Below are 18,316 nucleotides of genomic sequence, written 5' to 3'. Positions count from 1 at the left end.
TATCACGTACCTCGAATAGACTTAATATATTTTACAGTATCACGTACCTCGAATAGACTTAATATATTTTACAGTAATATCGGTGTGTTCTACAGCAGAGTGGCTGCATACTTCATGAAGATATGTTGTGAATTAAGAGCTAAAACGATTAATTTACATAAATTTACAACATGTTTCCAGAACTTCATATTCTTTTGACAATTCTTGTCATTGGATACCAGATGAACAATTTAAATTGTTTATGTCCCGATTATTGGTTGGGATTTAAGCGTATTGTTAAAAACGTGCTACCACACTCAGCACTTGAAATGGTGTCTAAAGATTCAAAATTGATGTGCGCCTCGGCTTGTAAATTTGAACCACATTGTGTAGCTTTTGCTTTTCATCGACAAAGAAAGGAATGTCATCTTTATACCAGAAATGTGGAAGAACTGGGAAGTGATCCCGACCCTGGAATGAATGTTTTCATGGTGAATACAGGTAGGCAAAGTTATTATGTTGTTTCATGGTGAATACAGGTAGGCAAAGTTATTAAATTGTTTCATGGTGATTACAGGTAAGCTAAGTTATTATGTTGTTTTATATTCTATTACGACTGCATCGTATCTGAACATAATCTCCGTTCAATCCGACGGAAACGTCTAGCCTCGCAGCTGGATGAATGACGTGAAGGATTGTTCACAATAAAAAAAACTGTCGCTTTAGAGTTTATTCCCGACTGTTCAATTACACTTTTCTTTACCAGTTTTGAGTTACTCTCTTGGCTAACTTTCCTCTCTTAGATTTGAAATTTCTGCACTGGAAGCCCAATGCCTCCCCAGTGGAACACCACTGATGTAAAGAAAAGGATAGAGCAAGCGATTAAAGGACAGTTTAAATATTAAAACGTAGAATAGTTGGCCAAGCCACCGACCAATATCAAAGCTGTTTACATATTAGACTGTACATCAATTCAATAGTGGAGAAAGAACAACACGGTCAACATCAAAACACGACCTAGTCGTTCCAAAAACATTGAAAGTATCTTGTGGTGAAAGGGCATTGTCACTTGCAGCACACATCCTAGCAACATTAAAGGAAGCCAGGACTCATCCCAACAACATTAAAGGAAGCCAGGACACATCCCAACAACATTAAAGGAAGCCAGGACACATCCCAGCAACATTAAAGGAAGCCAGCAAACATCCCAGCAACATTAAAGGAAGCCAGCACACATCTCAGCAACATTAAAGGCAGCTAGGACACATCCCAGCAACATTAAAGGAAGGCAGGACACATCTCAGCAATATTAAAGGCAGCCAGGACACATCTCAGCAACATTAAAGACAGCTAGGACACATCCCAGCAACATTAAAGGAAGTCAGGACACATCCAAATAACATTAAAGGCAGCCAGTACACATCTCACCAGCATTAAAGGCAGCTAGGACACATCCCAGCAACAATAAAGGAAGTCAGGTCAGGACACAACCCAGCAACATTAAAGGAAGCCAACACACATCCCAGCAACATTAAAGGAAGCCAGCACACACCCCAGCAACATTAAAGGCAGCTAGGACACATCCCAGCAACATTAAAGGAAGCCAGGACACATCTCAGCAACATTAAAGGCAGCTAGGACACATCCCAGCAACATTAAGGAAAGCTGGGACACATCCCAGCAACATTAAAGGAAGCCAGGACACATCCAAACAACATTAAAGGCAGCCAGTACACATCTCACCAGCATTAAAGGCAGCTAGGACACATCCCAGCAACATTAAAGGAAGCCAGGACACAACCTAGCAACATTAAAGGAAGCCAACACACATCCCAGCAACATTAAAGGAAGCCAGCACCCATCTCAGCAACATTAAAGGCAGCTAGGACACATCCCAGCAACATTAAAGGAAGCCGGGACACATCTCAGCAACATTAAAGGCAGCCAGGACACATCTCAGCAACATTAAAGGCAGCTAGGACACATCCCAGCAACATTAAAGGGAGCTAGGACACATCCCAGCAACATTAAAGGAAGCTAGGACACATCCAAACAACATTAAAGGCAGCCAGTACACATCTCACCAACATTAAAGGCAGCTAGGACACATCACAGCAACATTAAAGGCAGCCAGCACACATCCATCCCGGCAACATTAAAGGCAGCCGGTACACATCTCAGCAACATTAAAGGAAGCCAGGACACATCCCAGCAACATTAAAGGCAGCCAGCACACATTTCGGCAACATTAAAGGCAGTCAGGACACATTCTAGCAATGGTAAAGGAAACCAGTACACATCCCAGCAACATTAAAGGAAGCCAGTACACATCTCAGCGAGATTAAAGGCAGCCAGGGCATCAGAGTCCTTTAATTCATGATTGAAGATTCGCTTATTTAATTGTGAATACCAAACGTGACATTGCACCCTCGAGTAGAAAAGTTGTAGATGAGAGGCGCTATATAAATTCATTATTATTATTATTTACAGATGGGAGCAATGTTGCCAGTCTAAAACCGCCATCAACAAGTTCTGTTGGTGGTCTACAAGCAATGTCAGCAGCTCTAGATAACAACCCAAATACCTGTTTTCAAACACAGAAAGACGATTATCAACCCTGGTTCCTTGTTGATTTGATGAAAACATTTCTAATTCGTTTTATATTGGTGTACAACGAGGATGTGTATCGTAAGTATAGACATTTTATATTGGCCTACATAGTAGTTGTCGGTTAAAGAGCGAGAGAGAGCAATGGGGCTTAACGTCCACTCGACACAAACCAGGTCATTTCAGAAGTAACATATGGTACAATATTTTATGTTGGCCACATGGTAGTTGTCGGTTAAAACTGGCACGCTTGGTTTATGAACGTTTATAACGACGCGATTTTTTACCGTAAGTAAAGATAATTTATAACGACGAGTCTGAAAGTAATCATGATTTATGATCGTTATAACGACCAGACTGTTTATTGTAAGTAATCATGATCTATGTCCGTTTATAACGACGTGACTGTTTATTATTAGTAATTATGATTTATGATCGTTTATAACGACGAGACTGTTTACTGTCAGTAATCATCACGTAATTCATTCCACCTAAACCTCCCTTTTATTCTTACAAGTCTCCTTTCATTCCACTCAAACCTCCATTCAAACTTCCCAAACCTTCCCAAACTGTTTATTATTAGTAATTATGATTTATGATCGTTTATAACGACGAGACTGTTTACTGTCAGTAATCATGATTTATGATCGTTTATAACGACCAGGCTGTTTATTGTAAGTAATCATGATTTATGTCCGTTTATTACGACCAGGCTGTTTATTGTAAGTAATCATGATTTATGTCCGTTTATAACGAGACTGTTTACTGTCAGTAATCATGATTTATGATCGTTTATAACGACGAAACTGTTTATTGTAAGTAAACATGATGAATGTCCGTTTATAACGACAGGACTGTTTATTGATAGTAAACATGGAATAGTTCCAATGTAAACTCCAACATGAATATATATTTATTCAATCTGTATTCCATATTGTTGCTTATGTTTAATTCAACTGAATTAAATAATAGTTACCTTTCGTTCCAGCTGAACGCCTCCATGACGTTAATTATGAGGTCTATGATTCTGATCTAACGGTAAACAACTCTTCAGAAGGTAATTGTTGTGCTTCAGTGGCTGATTACAATACAGGTAAAAACATCATCAGGTGCAAAGATGGCGTCCAGGGAAGATTTGTGAAGATTTCTATCGAAAAGTCAAATTTATTAACTCTTTGTGGAGTGGAAATATTTGGTATACCCGGTAAGTATTTAAGACTCTTTGTGGAGTTGAAATATATGGTATCCCTGGTACGTATTGGATTGGGATTGTGAGGTGGGTAAAATGTTTATTGTGGACGTGTTTGGGCTGCTGTCAGAATATTTGAAAGATTCCATTTCTCGGAATCTAATTGAGGCTTGGGTGGAATGAAGGAAGGTGTTGGGAGAATGACGATAGGCTAAGGTGGAATAAAGGGAGATTCGGTGGAATGAAGGGAGGCGTGGGTGGAATGAAGGGAGGCGTGGGTGGAATGGAAGGGGGCTTTGGTGGTATGAGTGGAGGTTTGGTGGAATGACGGGAGGCCTGAGTGGAATAATAGAGGCTTGGGTGAATGACGGTAGGCTTGTGTGGAATAAATGAAGGTTTGGGAAGTTTGAATGGAGGTTTGAGTGGAATGAAAGGAGATTTGTAAGAATAAAAGGGAGGTTTAGGTGGAATGAATTACGTGATGACGGTCAAACCTTTATTGTGTTTATTTTGGATCAGTGGATCTTTGATACTGTATTTGTGACTATCCGCGCGATCTTATTGTCTATATGATAACCCCACCCCACCCCAATTTCTCTATATAATAACCCAACCCACCTCACCCCAACTCCTCTATATGCTAACCCGACCCCATCGACCCCACCCAACTCCTCTATATGATAACCCCACCCACCCCACCCAACTTCTCTATATGATAACTCGACCTCACCTTACCCCAACCCCTCTATATGATAACCCCATCGCACCCCACCCCAACCCCTCTATATAATAACCCGACCTCACCCACCCCAACTCCTCTATGTTTATATTGATTATAGTTTTATATTTAATAACTGTCACAGAAGTGAATCAGCTGTGTACAATATTTAAATTGGCCATGGTTGAACTTTATTTTAGTGAATGAAACGAGTGACACCTGTAATAAAAGATATGAATGTAAGAAATTACCAGGTAAGACAGACATATTACATACATTTATATAAAATAAAGTCGTGTTTCTGGCTGCAACCTGTGAAAACACAATTGCAAAATATTGTATATTCTAAGCCCTCCCTGGTGCAGCTACAAGCACACGTACTACATGACCACTGGCAGTGATCATTCTTGATTCCTGTGGTGGTACTGAACAACTTCCAAGCAGTTTTAAGTGGTACATATTTCAGCTAATCTAGCCTAGCTGTGATCTGACAATTACATAACTCTGTCAAGGGTACCCCACCACTAGAAATGTCTGTCAGAGTATTTTTGTAATACTTGAAGATGTTAGGTACACTGCTGTACCATTTTCATGTGGTACACTTTTGAGCTAATCTAGCTCAAGAATTCATACCCAGTATCGCAGCCCTCACAGCCACACCCACGACCAGATACCCGACAGACTTACATTTTGATGATACCAGATATGCATGCATTAATACCATATAGGTACAGCTAGGTAGACCCCCTGCGCTCCTGCTCTAATACAATACACCAGGGAAAATATCTTAACAGTCAGTGTGTCAATCATAAATTGCTTTAATTTTAAACTCTGGTGTTTTAGTTGATCCCGGAACCTTCTGGTCATTTAGAAATAAAATAAAACCAAGTACGAACAATCCAAACCATTAGACAAAATTCGAAGTCCTAAAAAAAACGGTATAGGCAAAATAGTGTAATAAGGCAAAATAGTGTAATCAGCAAATGGACTACTCACCGTGTACAAAATACACGACAAACAGTGGTAACAGGTGTCCGGAAGAGTAAGCTTACGCTGCCTGGCGCCACACCCGCCATAGCTGCATCCAAACTATTAGGCGAAATCTCGGTAAAATAGCGTGATTGGCCAATGAACTATCGGTATGCAAAATGCACGTGATGAACAGTGTTAACGATGTAGGAGACAGACATTATCAGGGAGATAGTATACGCATCAATTAAATATATCTAGAATAATAGCCGAGAGAGACATGTTATATTTACCAATCAAATCAATATGACGGCCATAAAACTTTTTAAAGGTTTTAATAAGTTTAGTTCGCAAGTATTCCTGTAGTTGAAGCTTAGATGACAAATGCCTCGATCTACTTAAAAAATCAGAATAAAATGAACAAGCTCTCGCGTAACAAATTAGTTGAGACACAAACATTCCATAAGCTGGTGATATTGGAATGTTACTACTAATAAATGGAAAGTTAACAATCGGAAAGTCAAAGTCATCACGTTTATCGTACAATTTAACACTAAGTTTATGGCAATTGTCAAAATCGAGACGCAAATCCAAGTAGGAAGCGTAATTGTTACCGTCAGTAGTGTTTTTAATTTCGAGCTCATCAGGATAAATATTTCGATTGCAGTTTTATATGAAAATACATAGTGGTTTGAGTTCCAGAATTGGTCCTTTCTATACTTTCAGGGGGTGACAACATTGCTTTAGGAAGACCAACCATACAAAGCTCGACATTTGCTAGTAACCAGAAATCTAGTAAGGCCGTTGATGGAAACAAAGATGGCCTGTTCAGTCCGGCGTTCAGTTGTCAGCACTCTGTTTACCATGACTACAATCCATGGTGGCAAGTTGATCTAGAATGGATGTATGACATCACAAGTATAACTATATCTAACAGATATGATAATAAAGAATGTAAGTTTGTATAAAATTCTTTAGATCTCTCAGAATAATCAGTCTTCATTAACACAGTCGGTTCAGAAAAATACCCTTCTATTCGAAAACCTCTCGATCGCATCAACGTAAAGTTGAATCAAACTACGCGTCTACCATGACAACCTTTAGAACCATGACAACCTTCAGAATAACCTTCAGGTCGCATCGCGCTATAATTGAATAAAGTGGAGTCTGCGCATTTACCAAAGTTGAATGAAACTACGCGACCATCGACAAGCGACATAATGGTAATAAGCAAAAACATAAACCAATGTAAAATTTTATAAAATGACGTAACAGGTTCGAAAAGATTATAAATGAAAACAGGGTATGGAATCAGACCGGGTACCTGGTCAACCTACATCAACGGTTCTCTCATATCATGGGTGGGGTGTAAAGGGCTGACAATGAAATTTTGAAGGAAGAAAAATTGAGGTTCATGTACAAACTGGCATTCGACGAAAATGTTCTATAAATATAATTATTATTATTATTACCTCAAGGCGACTCGTAATTGTTTGGGCAAAATTAAAAACATCTTTTGGGGTTGAAAGAAAGGTCCCTTCTCGTAAAAGATAAAACGAACCCCTTCAATCTAGAGTTGTGTTTGTATTTATTTCAGTTGGTGGTGAACAGTTGTCTGATGTGACTGTAATGGTATACGATACAGATCCAACTGTCGGTAATCCAACTTCTAAACTCTGTATATTTATACCAGGAGTGTTTGGATGTACCGTGAGAACATTTGAATGTGATGAGAAAACAGTGGGCAGGTTTATCAGGATATCCAAATCAACAGTATATCTGGTTATGTGTGAAGTGGAGGTGACGGGTATAAAACAGTAAACATTAACTGTTACAGCCAGAATATAGTGGAACCTGACTATTATAAACAAACATTAACTGTTACAGCCAGAATATAGTGGAACCTGACTTATATCTATAAACATTAACTGTTACAGCCAGACCTAAATATTGTCAACAAACATCACATATTTTACAGACAAGTATTATTAATATTTCTGCGTTATTCGCGCACAACAAAAATGCCTAGGTTAAATAAAGGTAGTTGTAACATGGACTTGGAATCTACCTTTGTTATCATCAATGGGGGGGGGGGGCACAATGGCTGCATCAGTAAGACACCGCATCACTGGGCAGGGGGTCTCAGACAAGGGCGGGGAGACCTTTTTGTATGAGGAACAAGGTCCCGCCCGCGCCCCCATAAAACAATATTCATATGTGTATGCGGGTGAGGGTGGGGTCCCTTCCAGTGCCACCGGGTAATATTGAGCTGTTTGGAAAATGGTAAATTAGATGTAAATCACTGTATATGTTTGACACTGGTTAAGCATTATGATTATAATGTTGAAAACCGAATTGGAACCGCGTGATTTTTTGCCATTAGCGAGGGGGCACAAAAACACAGGGGTGGGGGGGGCGCAAAAACTCAAACCCATGACGCAAAGCTGGTTATGGCGTCCCTCTCACTGGTCTCGGGTTAGTCTAGACATTTTATCAACACTATTTAATGAATGTTATTGGTAGTAATATCGTGCATCTGTGGACCACTTTAGCAGATTCAAAGACACGAGATAATTTCCATGACAGGATTCATTTATAAAATGTTAGCAGAGTTAACACCTCACACGTTTTACCAGATATCTCCAGTCTTTTCCCCCATCACATGTTAACGGACAGAGTAACACCTCACACGTTTTACCAAATATCTCCAGTCTTTTCCCCATCACACGTTCATGCATCATATACTGTCAACTAAATAATAGTTCAGTAAAAAATAATTACCGCTAGTACAAATGAGAAAATTACAGTACTATATTCCCGAGTTAAAGCACGCGAGTTCTGATACGCCTGAACATGCCCCGAGTTGCATCGTAATAACACTTTACGATATGGTACTTAAATGAGAAGTAACACGTGGCAGGGACATTAGAGACACCACTGGTCCGTATCGCGTATCCGTATTGATTTTATGTGTGACGTCATCAATGCGTGTGTATTTCTCATACGTTATACGACACACGGATACGGTAGCACGTATCGAACATCTTTCATACAGAAAAGGTCCGTATAACATCGTCGTCTTTTTTGCTACTTTTAGACGCTGAAATGTTGTGCCGTAGCGTTTTTATGAATCTATGTGTATCCTAGAACACGAATGTGTATATTTGGTGTGATTTTAACCATGGCAAAGACTGGAATTTAATCATTACTGTTGATGAGCTTTTTGCGGAATTTTCATATTTTTCCTGTCTGTCTGCATGCTGGTTGATCTACGTGATAAATTTATGGAGGTGGGACCCTGCAAATCTGTAAAAGGGGTAAAAACTTTTTGAAATGATACATTAGAGAAACCAAAAATTGCTGTCGAGTTGAAGTCGAAGATTTTTAAAATAAGATTCGACATTAAATGTTTTTTTTAAATTTTAAATAACTCAGCGACTGTCGAGCGACTTTACTCCTTTCAGGAATTTGTAGGCTAGTCACCAACTGCCATCATGTTGTAATTGACCTCAGCTCAGCTAGCCATACGTACGCGGCGCGAGAATTCTGCCAAAACTCTAAAAACTACATTGACGCAACGTATCACGTGATGATACGGATACGTGATACGGATGGGAAAAATTCCACTTGCCAAAAGTCTCTATTAACTCCATCTAACGAACGGACTTAAGTCAATACAACATACGAACACTCACACAGTCTAGCTGGTCACAGCAAGACAGTTGTTGTTATAACGTCAAATAGATTGCACATGATATTATGGACAGGTTGATTTAATTATGCCATTTACAGGTAAAGGTGTAATAAACCATAAAATTGGTAAAAACATAAAGAAAAGTTTTTGTATATCAAAATGTCACCATAAAACACGGTGTAAAAATTCACTGTGGTTAGAAGAGAAGGTGTGGCATCTCCCTTTGTCGTAATAAAGTTAAATCAAGTTAAAATCTCCAGCTGATTGATTTTTGGTATTATTATTATTATTATTATTGCGTAATTTGGTACGGTCACTTCTTTCTCAAATGTGTTCAGAGGCTCTTTACAATATACAAATATGATACGTACATAGATGGGTTTTTTAATTAGTTTTTAAAGTTTCTAGGCTGGATGACAGTTTAACGTTCAGCGGTTGAATTCCACAGAACAGGCACAAAATGAACAAACGATCTGTATCCAAATGATTTGAGTTTATATTTTGGGATTATAAGAAGATGTTCTTGTTGAGAACGGAGTGGACGTCTTGGAAAGTATGGTAATAACAGATCTTCTAGATAGGAAGTTCCAGTTCCATGTAAACACTTATACGCAAGGCACAAGAGCTTAAAATCTATTCTTGATTTAATTGGCAGCCAATGTAGTTCCACAGTTTAGAAACATGACAAAAAAACTCGCGATGAAAAAGAATGCTGAACTCCACGGCCTGGCAGAAAAAAAACCCATAAGTTATATAGATTTATATGCGCTTTGCAATACATGGTTGTATAGAAAGTTTTATATGCATTGTGCAATCGATGTTTATAAATGGTTGTGTAGGAAGGTACGAATGAAAGGGTAGACGGTTAATCACACCGTATTATTTCACTGATTGGACCACAGTTTAAAACAACCCAAATTGTATCTACCAGCGATAACATTAGAACTAACATAGTATGGGATGTATTAGTTGTGATTTTGTAGGTCTTAGTGGATAGATTATTACAGCTAGTCCAATTAATATTACTATCTGTCAGGATACTGTCTTGTACACGGTGAGTTATTACAACTGGCCCAACTACATGTAATATTACTGTATTCTACACGGTGTGTTAATACAGCTAGTATGGAATCTATTAGTTGGGATATTAGTAGCTTTTAGTGAATACATTCTGGAAAAACTGAATATAAAAGTTATTTTAACGAGTGGGATGACACTCAAAAACCTAATAAAAGCAGATGGAAGAATGGGTAACCAACGGCAAGATCTTAGAGATGTTATTTACAAGATAGACTTTAACTGTGATGCCTCGTACATAGGAGAAACGAAACGCCCAATATCAGTTAGGGTCAATGAACACCGACTGGCCATTATAAACAAGAACGGAGATAGATCAGCAATAGCCCAGCATATTATGGACAACCCTGGCCATACTATAAAATGGCGAGATAAACAGATCCTAACCAGAAACATCAAGTCCAGCAAACAGTTACATATCCGTGAAGTTATAGAAATCCGTAGACACAACCCGACTATTAATAGAGACACTGGTCTATATATATCCAATGCTTGGGATGACTTGATAGTTTAAGTCTGTGTTTTATGTGTTGTCAGAACTGTGAACGTCATTACGGTTACATGCTAGTTATACCTTAACAATTTAGTAGTTACTTTTAACGCTTAATTTGCATAGTATATTTTAATAATATGGTAGTGTTTGTTGACATGCTTATATTCTCGTTCTCCTGGTGTAATTAATAGATATTAGTTATATACATTAAAACATAGGATTCAATCAAGTTTAAGCAGTGTGGCCTGTTGTCTGATTAAATACTTATAAGTCTTATTTATTTTGTATAACCCTATTAGTTGGCATGTTGGGTTTAAGGTGTTGTCTCTATTATTTGAATATATTATATTTTCAGAATTACTGCCTAGTTCTAAGTTAACAATTATCAGTTGTGATTATTAATGTTGGTCTGATTAAGATGTTATATGGTAAAACCCTATTAAGGCTGATCTTTGATCTCTAGCACTTATTATCTGTGAATATCTTACTAAAGGGTCAGTCAATATTATTGTTTGTATTAGTTATGGTAATTGTAGGGCTTCTAATTATTTTATTTCTAAGTTAACAATTATTAAGTTGTGATTATTAATGTTGGTCTGATTAAGATGTTATATTATGCTGAAACCCTAATAAGGCTGATCTTTGATCTCGAGCACTGATTATTTGTGATTATCTTACCAAAGGCTCAATCAATCATATTGTTTGTATTAGTTATTGTTATTGTAGGGCTTCTAATTATTTTAATGGTTTCGTCTATTTTTAATTTAAGTTGGGGCAAGCCAAAATATGGATAAATAGGCTGACTAGATGGATATTTATCATTAACTTGAAAACATGACCTGTATGTGTTACGAAACGTCGTTATTAAATAACAGAGAAGTAGTTATATCCATATATATACCCTGTGTTGTGTTTTGTTATGAATACATTCTCACTGTCTATCAAGATACATTAAACTGACCTGTACACGGCGAGTTATTTATATGTCTTACGGTACCCTTTCCGATTACTGGGATGAACGGGATATTTTTTAATGGATTTCAGATTTGGTCTGAAGCATTTGGACTGTGAGGGTATGAACCCTATTGTCTTTCAGCTGTAGAATGAACACTACAGATTCTTTATCATTGAAGGGCTTCCTGATATATTACGTGCCCGTAAAAGCTTGTGAACACGATAGAGATCAGATTTCGTGAAGACATTGTATGTCATCAAATTTGATCCACATCCTTTCAGATTAGCTTCTGTCTGTGACTAGGATTTTTATATCAAGACATAGCATGATTTGGCTTTCTCTTAAATATTTATTATATATTCCTTTAATTTTTATTCCGTAAATCTTTCATCAATAATAAGGACATTATTTTGTTTAATTTCATCTCGACTATATCGTTTGGTTTACAAATTAATTCTAATTAAGGTAGAATGTTTAAAGAAGTATTATGTACGATTTAGAAAACCGGCTCACCCTTCGTGCTATAATAGTTCAAAAAATGCATGATGGATTATAGTGAAAATTTCAGTCAAATTACTCGCTTTTAAGTGACGTTTTCGGGCTTTGAAGTGTTCACAATATATTGATAGGATAATAAACGAAGTCCCGATTATCCATTTTGAACAACAGTTTGTTAGTTTGGTGAATGCATACTTACATCGAAAGTACTGCCCCCTGATATTTGTGAACGGATAGTTATAAAAATAATTGAGATGGCAATAGTTTTAAATGTTACAAAGATAACTGGTGGTCATTATGTTATTATTGTCCATCATTAGCATAATGCAAGTCGTGGGATCGCCTCTCAATTTATATGTTAAATTTAATGGTAATAATAGGCATGCATGACCCCAAATGATTGAATAGACTTTAAACAGAATTTATTTACGAATATCATCAAATTAGTTCGTGATATTTCCTAGTTTTATTAAAATACATACAATACATTAGATTTATATACAAAGGCGATTTCACTGTTTGTTGGTGGCGCTGATGGTCTTCCTTGGGTGGTGCTTCTGGTATTCTGGTATTATTGTTTCTGAAGAAAAAAGAAAAGAAATTTGAGGCTCTCGGGAGAGAGCCACATTAGTGTGTTTCCTACTACGGATTGGATTTTCTAAAAAATCGTGTTTGTTCCACATCACCGGGTTACGGCTAGGGATTCTTATATCTAATTGATTTTAATTACTAACGGTTAGGCATAGGATTTGATATATGGTTTGTTTTGGGTCAGGGTGGAGACTGGTCTTATTTAATCTAATTTACTGTGCACTAGGATGTCGTTCAGATTTTTATTTTTAGAATATGCAATTATAAGTTTCTGTGTGAATATTTTCGGGTGATTTTCTTGGAGATCAGTATAGTGTTTTCTGATGATTTTGGACGCACTTGCTGCTGTTGCGCTAAATGGAACTACAAAAGGAGCTATTGCGCTAGCCGTATGAATATTCAAACCTAGGGGGTCTGTTGTTTTCAATTTGTCAATCCAGAATTTTTCTCTTGTTAGCCTAAACGTTTTAATTTCTTCTGAAGTTTCAAAGTCGCTCTTGGTCTTTTCTATTGGCGTGACAATGAGATCAGAAATGTCATGATTTGGTTGGTTGAAATGAATTGAGACAGGTTTGTCTTTTTTGGTGACTATGTCAGACCGGTGACCGTTAATTCTTTTGACCCTATGAGGCCAGACTTGTGATTATGCAATCCGTGTTGATGGTTCTACTGGGATACCCACAGTTCCGTGCACCGTACGCCAAGAACTCGCCACAACAGACCGTTTCATTAGCTAATCCCTCACACCAACCAGACCGCGGGTTACATAACAACTCTTCCAGATCCTAGTGTGGTTAAGACAAGTAAAACGAAATTTTGAACTATGAAAAACGAAACGAAACGAAACGAAATTCGATGCGTGTTTTAATCAGCTTGCACCCGAATGTTCAATCGAGTATCAACCTATAGATCCGTATTGTTGTATAATATAAATTACAGAGTTTATCAAGTAATAAAGGTTAAAAGATCAAATATTATTCGTACAATTTCATCTTATTGTCACCAAATTACACTGATCTATTAAACATGCATTATGCAATAGCTAAATCTGCCCATTGCAGGTCTTTCATTAGGCCTGAAATGTTATATAAATTATTAATTAGACATTAATTAACTTATCAAGACCATAATCAACTCCCGATGTCATCGCTAGCCTGCAATATTTACCGGATTAGAACGGTCTGCTGCCTTTGATTAAATCCAAAGAATGGATAATCGAGACTATGTTTTTATCGTACAGACTTTATTAATGATGATCGAGGCTAGGCCTAAAATTTAATCGCTAAATTCTTGATTCAGAGTGACCAATTTGACTGAAATTTTCAGAAAATTCCCTTTTACATTATCTAGTTTTTATCTAATCTCCAATAATGTATCTTTAAACAGAATTAATCTCATTATCTATTTCCAGTATAACTATTTATTTTTTCCTATTTTTCTGAAGTTCGTAGATTTTGTTTGGATTGATTTGTATAAATCCTGTTGATTAAGATGTTGATTTAATTCTAACTTCACGTTCTTCTATTTCCAGTATAACTCATACAAAATGACACGTAACGTAATGAACATGATTCAAGTTTTGTTTCTTGTATCAACAGGTTGGTTTTATTTAACAACAGGTATGTTCATATTTAATTATGTATTTTACTGTTTTTTTCTGAAGTTCGCAGATGTGGAAGGTTGGATGGTCGAGTGGTTAGCACGTGCGCGCTGTATCATAAGACCTGTCATTGAGTCAACTGGCCTGGTTTCGAATCCCCGGTTGTACGTTACAAGGAGTAGTGTCGCCTTTCCAGCCTCGTGGGTTTTCGCCGGGTTCTCCGGTTTCCTCCCACTGCTAAAGACTCCTACACGCAAGCGAATTATTGAAATAAAATTAAACCATATGTTAGTCCCGAAATGACCTAGTTTGTGTCGAGTGGACGTTAAACCCCATTTCTTTCTCTAGTCTCTCTCTCTCTCTCTCTTTCGCAGATGATCAGTGTATCAGTGGCGTGTCTTTATTTAAACACAGGGGGAAGGGGCAGGAGTTTTTTTCAGGAGGTGCCCGGTACCTGAGGCAATGTAGCTTCTTAAAGAGAGATATCCAACACCCCGTCTGAGGTCAACTTTTATTATGAATTAATACGATGACATTGTTATTCAATTTCCTCCGGATCAATACGATGAAATTGTGATTCAATTTCCTCCGGATCCGTCTCTGCATCACAATTGAATCACAATTTCATCGTATATATATATATATATATGCCTAATTTGGCGACTAACCAACAAAAGTGCATATCGAGAGATGCACGTTTTGTTGCAAGTTAACTTAGTCTGGTGGCTCAGTTCGGGGGGGGGGGGGGGGTCCATCAAATGGGCACAAAACCAGACCCAACTTTTCTAGAGTAAAATTTTGCGTAGAATACGATGCCGAGTGGTAATCAGTCCGCCGTTGGGGCGTTTTCGAGATATTCGGGTCAAAGGTCAAATTGTTCATTTGCACTGAAAGTGAATGCTCAGTTATTCTTGTATCATAAAAATAAGCTGAAAATGATCGAAAGTAATCACACTTTCAACAAAAATGTCAACTTGCTAAATTCACCTTTGTTCTTTGTGACTCCAGAGGTCAAAAGGTCACGTTTTCCGTTTAGCACTAGGAAGATTTAAAGTAATAAATGTCAGCGTAAAATATAAAAACTAAAGTGAAGCCTGTTCTAATTAATAATAGGAACATTTAAAATTTATCTTTAGGTGGTCTTAGCACCGAACTTTTACTTTGGAACGTCGAAAATGATCTTGCATAATAGAACCAAAACGCTTCGGAACCTGTTTCAAAAATACGTGAAAATTTTTAATTCAAAATCTTTCCGTATTAGTTTTACAACGAATGCTATACATAATGATACTAGTTGTCTGAAAACTACAATTGTATAGTTTCGTGGCTGGACTCCAGCCTGGAGGCCGCGTCACAAAGCCTGCTAAACTTTTCCCCCGCTAACATTTACCAATACGACATATATATCCTGAGACTACTGTGTACAATGCATCCGTCGGTTTTATCTGCGTCCATGTTCCGGCGAAATTCATAAAAACTCATAAAAGATTTGCAAACTTTTAATCTCGTCGTCATATACGTGTTTTCCCGTCACAGATTAGCGTCGGTTTTCCTAGACTGGGATTCTTGGAAATCCACGCGACCTGCAGGCTGGAGTCCAACACTGAAACTATTCAATTGTTTTTCCAGATAAATAGTATCATTATGTATAACAATCGTTGTGAAAATAAATCGGAGAGATTTCGATTTGACAGTTTTTACGTATTTTTGAAACAGGTTTCAAAATGTGTTGGTTCTGTTATGCAAGATCATTTTCGACGTTCCAAAGTAAACGTACTGTGCTAAGACCCCCTAAAGATAAATTTAAAATATTCCTATTATTAATTAGAACAGGTTTCGCTTTAGTTTTTATATTTTACGTTGACATTTTATTGCTTTAAATCTTCTTAGTGCAAATACGGTAAATTTCACCTTTTGACCTCCAGGGTCACTAAGACTAAAGGTGAATTTAGCAAGTTTACATTTCTATTGAAAGTGTGATTACTTTCGATCATTTTCAGCTTCTTTTCATAATACAAGAATGACTGCGCATTCACTTTCAGTGCAAATGAACTCATTTGATCTTTGACCCCGAATATCTCGAAAACGCCCCAACGGCGGACTGATTACCACTCGGCATCGTATTCTACCCATAATTGTACTCTAGAAAAGTTGGTTCTGGTTTTGTGCCCATTTGATGGACCCCCCCCCCCCTGCGCTGAGCCTCCGGTCTAACTGTGATTTTTTGCGTGACTATCTGTACATTCCACCTTTAAGATAGATTACCGCAAGAAATAACAGTGCAAGCCAGTCGCTGTATTTTGTTGAACGAGGAGTGTATCTAATACAACGTGTTGACGACTTTTAAATCAATATTATTCTAGGACGATAATATTGCTACACTGTTTCAGTGTCCTTCCCTAATTACGTGAGAGAGAGAGAAAGAGAGATGGGGTTTAACGTCCACTCGACACAAACTAGGTAATTTCGGGACTAACACATGGTTTAATTTTATTTCAATAATTCGCTAGCGCGTAGGGGTCTTTAGCAGTGGGAGGAAACCGGAGGACCCGGAGAAAACCCACAAGGTTTGGCAGGCGACCCTACTCCTTGCCACGTACAACCGGGGATTCGAAACCACGCCAGTTGACTCTATGACAGACTTTATGGTACAGCGCGCACGTGCTAACCATAAAGCCACCAACCCCCCCCCCCACCCTAATTACGTCAGTAGCATAGTAAAATCAATATAATTATACAAGAGATATTTTCATTATTCAATACTTATGTCACTCTCATTCATATATAGATCTATATTTCGTTTCGTTTTTTATACTTTCGATGGCCTACACTACATAAAGATCTGACAGATTGGTTGTAGTGGAAGGTCGCGTCAGGGGTCGTACGAGCGGCTTTTAACCCTATGACGTCAGACATTGATTAATCAATCAGAGTTGACGTTTCTAGTGGTTTATCCAAAGTTTCGTGCACCTCACCCCAAAAACTCACCGTAACAGATCGTTTCATTGGCTAATCCCTCATTTCAAATAGAACGCGGGTTATATAACAACTCTTCCAGATCCTAGTGTAGTAAAGACAAGTAAAACGAAATTTTGAACTATAAAAAACGAACTGAAATAGGATATATGTTTTAACCAGACTGTACCTATGTTAATTATTGCTCTATTTTAAGCAAGGGCAACAAGACACCAGATCTACCCACGTCCTACTTTCAATGAAACTGAACAGAATGTAACTGTGAGGGTTGGTGATGATGCCAGGTTGCCATGTTCTGTTCAAAATCTTGGTACCAAAGTGGTAAGCATGACAACCATTTATTATACCCTGGAAACAGATATTGCACTTAGTCGGGCAAAGAACAGCCTCTAGTCATTCGGATGGGACGAAAACCCGGGGTCCCGTGTACTGTTGGATTCAGTTGCTGTCTGGACAAACGTTTCCTCAAATCACCGGACATGACGTACGTATGTCCGCCTGATTGGTGTAGAAAGTTAGACGCCATTTCATTTTATTTCATGTCATCGCTTAATCAATTAGATCAGGAGCAATATAGGTACACGAAGCCACGGTGGTTTAGTGAGTATGACGTTGGTGGGGTTCACCTTTGTCAGTGGTGTAGGACGGAGTGCCTGGTAAGTCTTTCAAATGGGACGAAAAAGCGAGATCCCGTGTACACATTGGCGTGCACTTAAAGGAGTAGACTGTAGCGCCGCTGTCCGGACAAAATTTCCCCGATAGCACACCACATGTCCTATGCCCGTCTTCATAGCCCAATGGGACCAGAACAGTAGGACGTTCAACCCTATTTTGTTTCCTATAGGTTTTGTGGTATAAAGCAGACCAACCTGCTCCCATAACAATAGGTCTATTTACCTACGCATCAGATGGCAATTATTATCTGGAACATCAAGTGACATCTGTATCCGGTTCCCAGTGGAATTTACAT

General features: G+C 38.0%; 2 long non-coding RNA genes across 2 annotated transcripts; both read left to right on the top strand.

The window, feature by feature from the left end:
- Window positions 1-299: 299 nt before the first annotated feature.
- LOC126823970 (uncharacterized) lies at window positions 300-3,694 on the top strand. Its single transcript, XR_008788653.1, has 3 exons — window positions 300-480; window positions 2,470-2,667; window positions 3,575-3,694. It is a non-coding gene; the product is annotated as an uncharacterized LOC126823970 (long non-coding RNA).
- A 6,340-nt stretch (window positions 3,695-10,034) lies between these two features.
- Window positions 10,035-17,667, top strand: LOC126823979 (uncharacterized). Its single transcript, XR_007681403.2, has 3 exons — window positions 10,035-10,210; window positions 14,302-14,389; window positions 17,543-17,667. It is a non-coding gene; the product is annotated as an uncharacterized LOC126823979 (long non-coding RNA).
- Window positions 17,668-18,316: the final 649 nt, after the last annotated feature.

The sequence above is a fragment of the Patella vulgata genome, chromosome 6 (assembly GCF_932274485.2).
Source record: "Patella vulgata chromosome 6, xgPatVulg1.2, whole genome shotgun sequence".
Lineage (NCBI taxonomy): Eukaryota > Metazoa > Mollusca > Gastropoda > Patellidae > Patella > Patella vulgata.
Note: the sequence above shows the minus strand (reverse complement) of the source record. Positions and strands in the feature narration are given on the sequence as shown.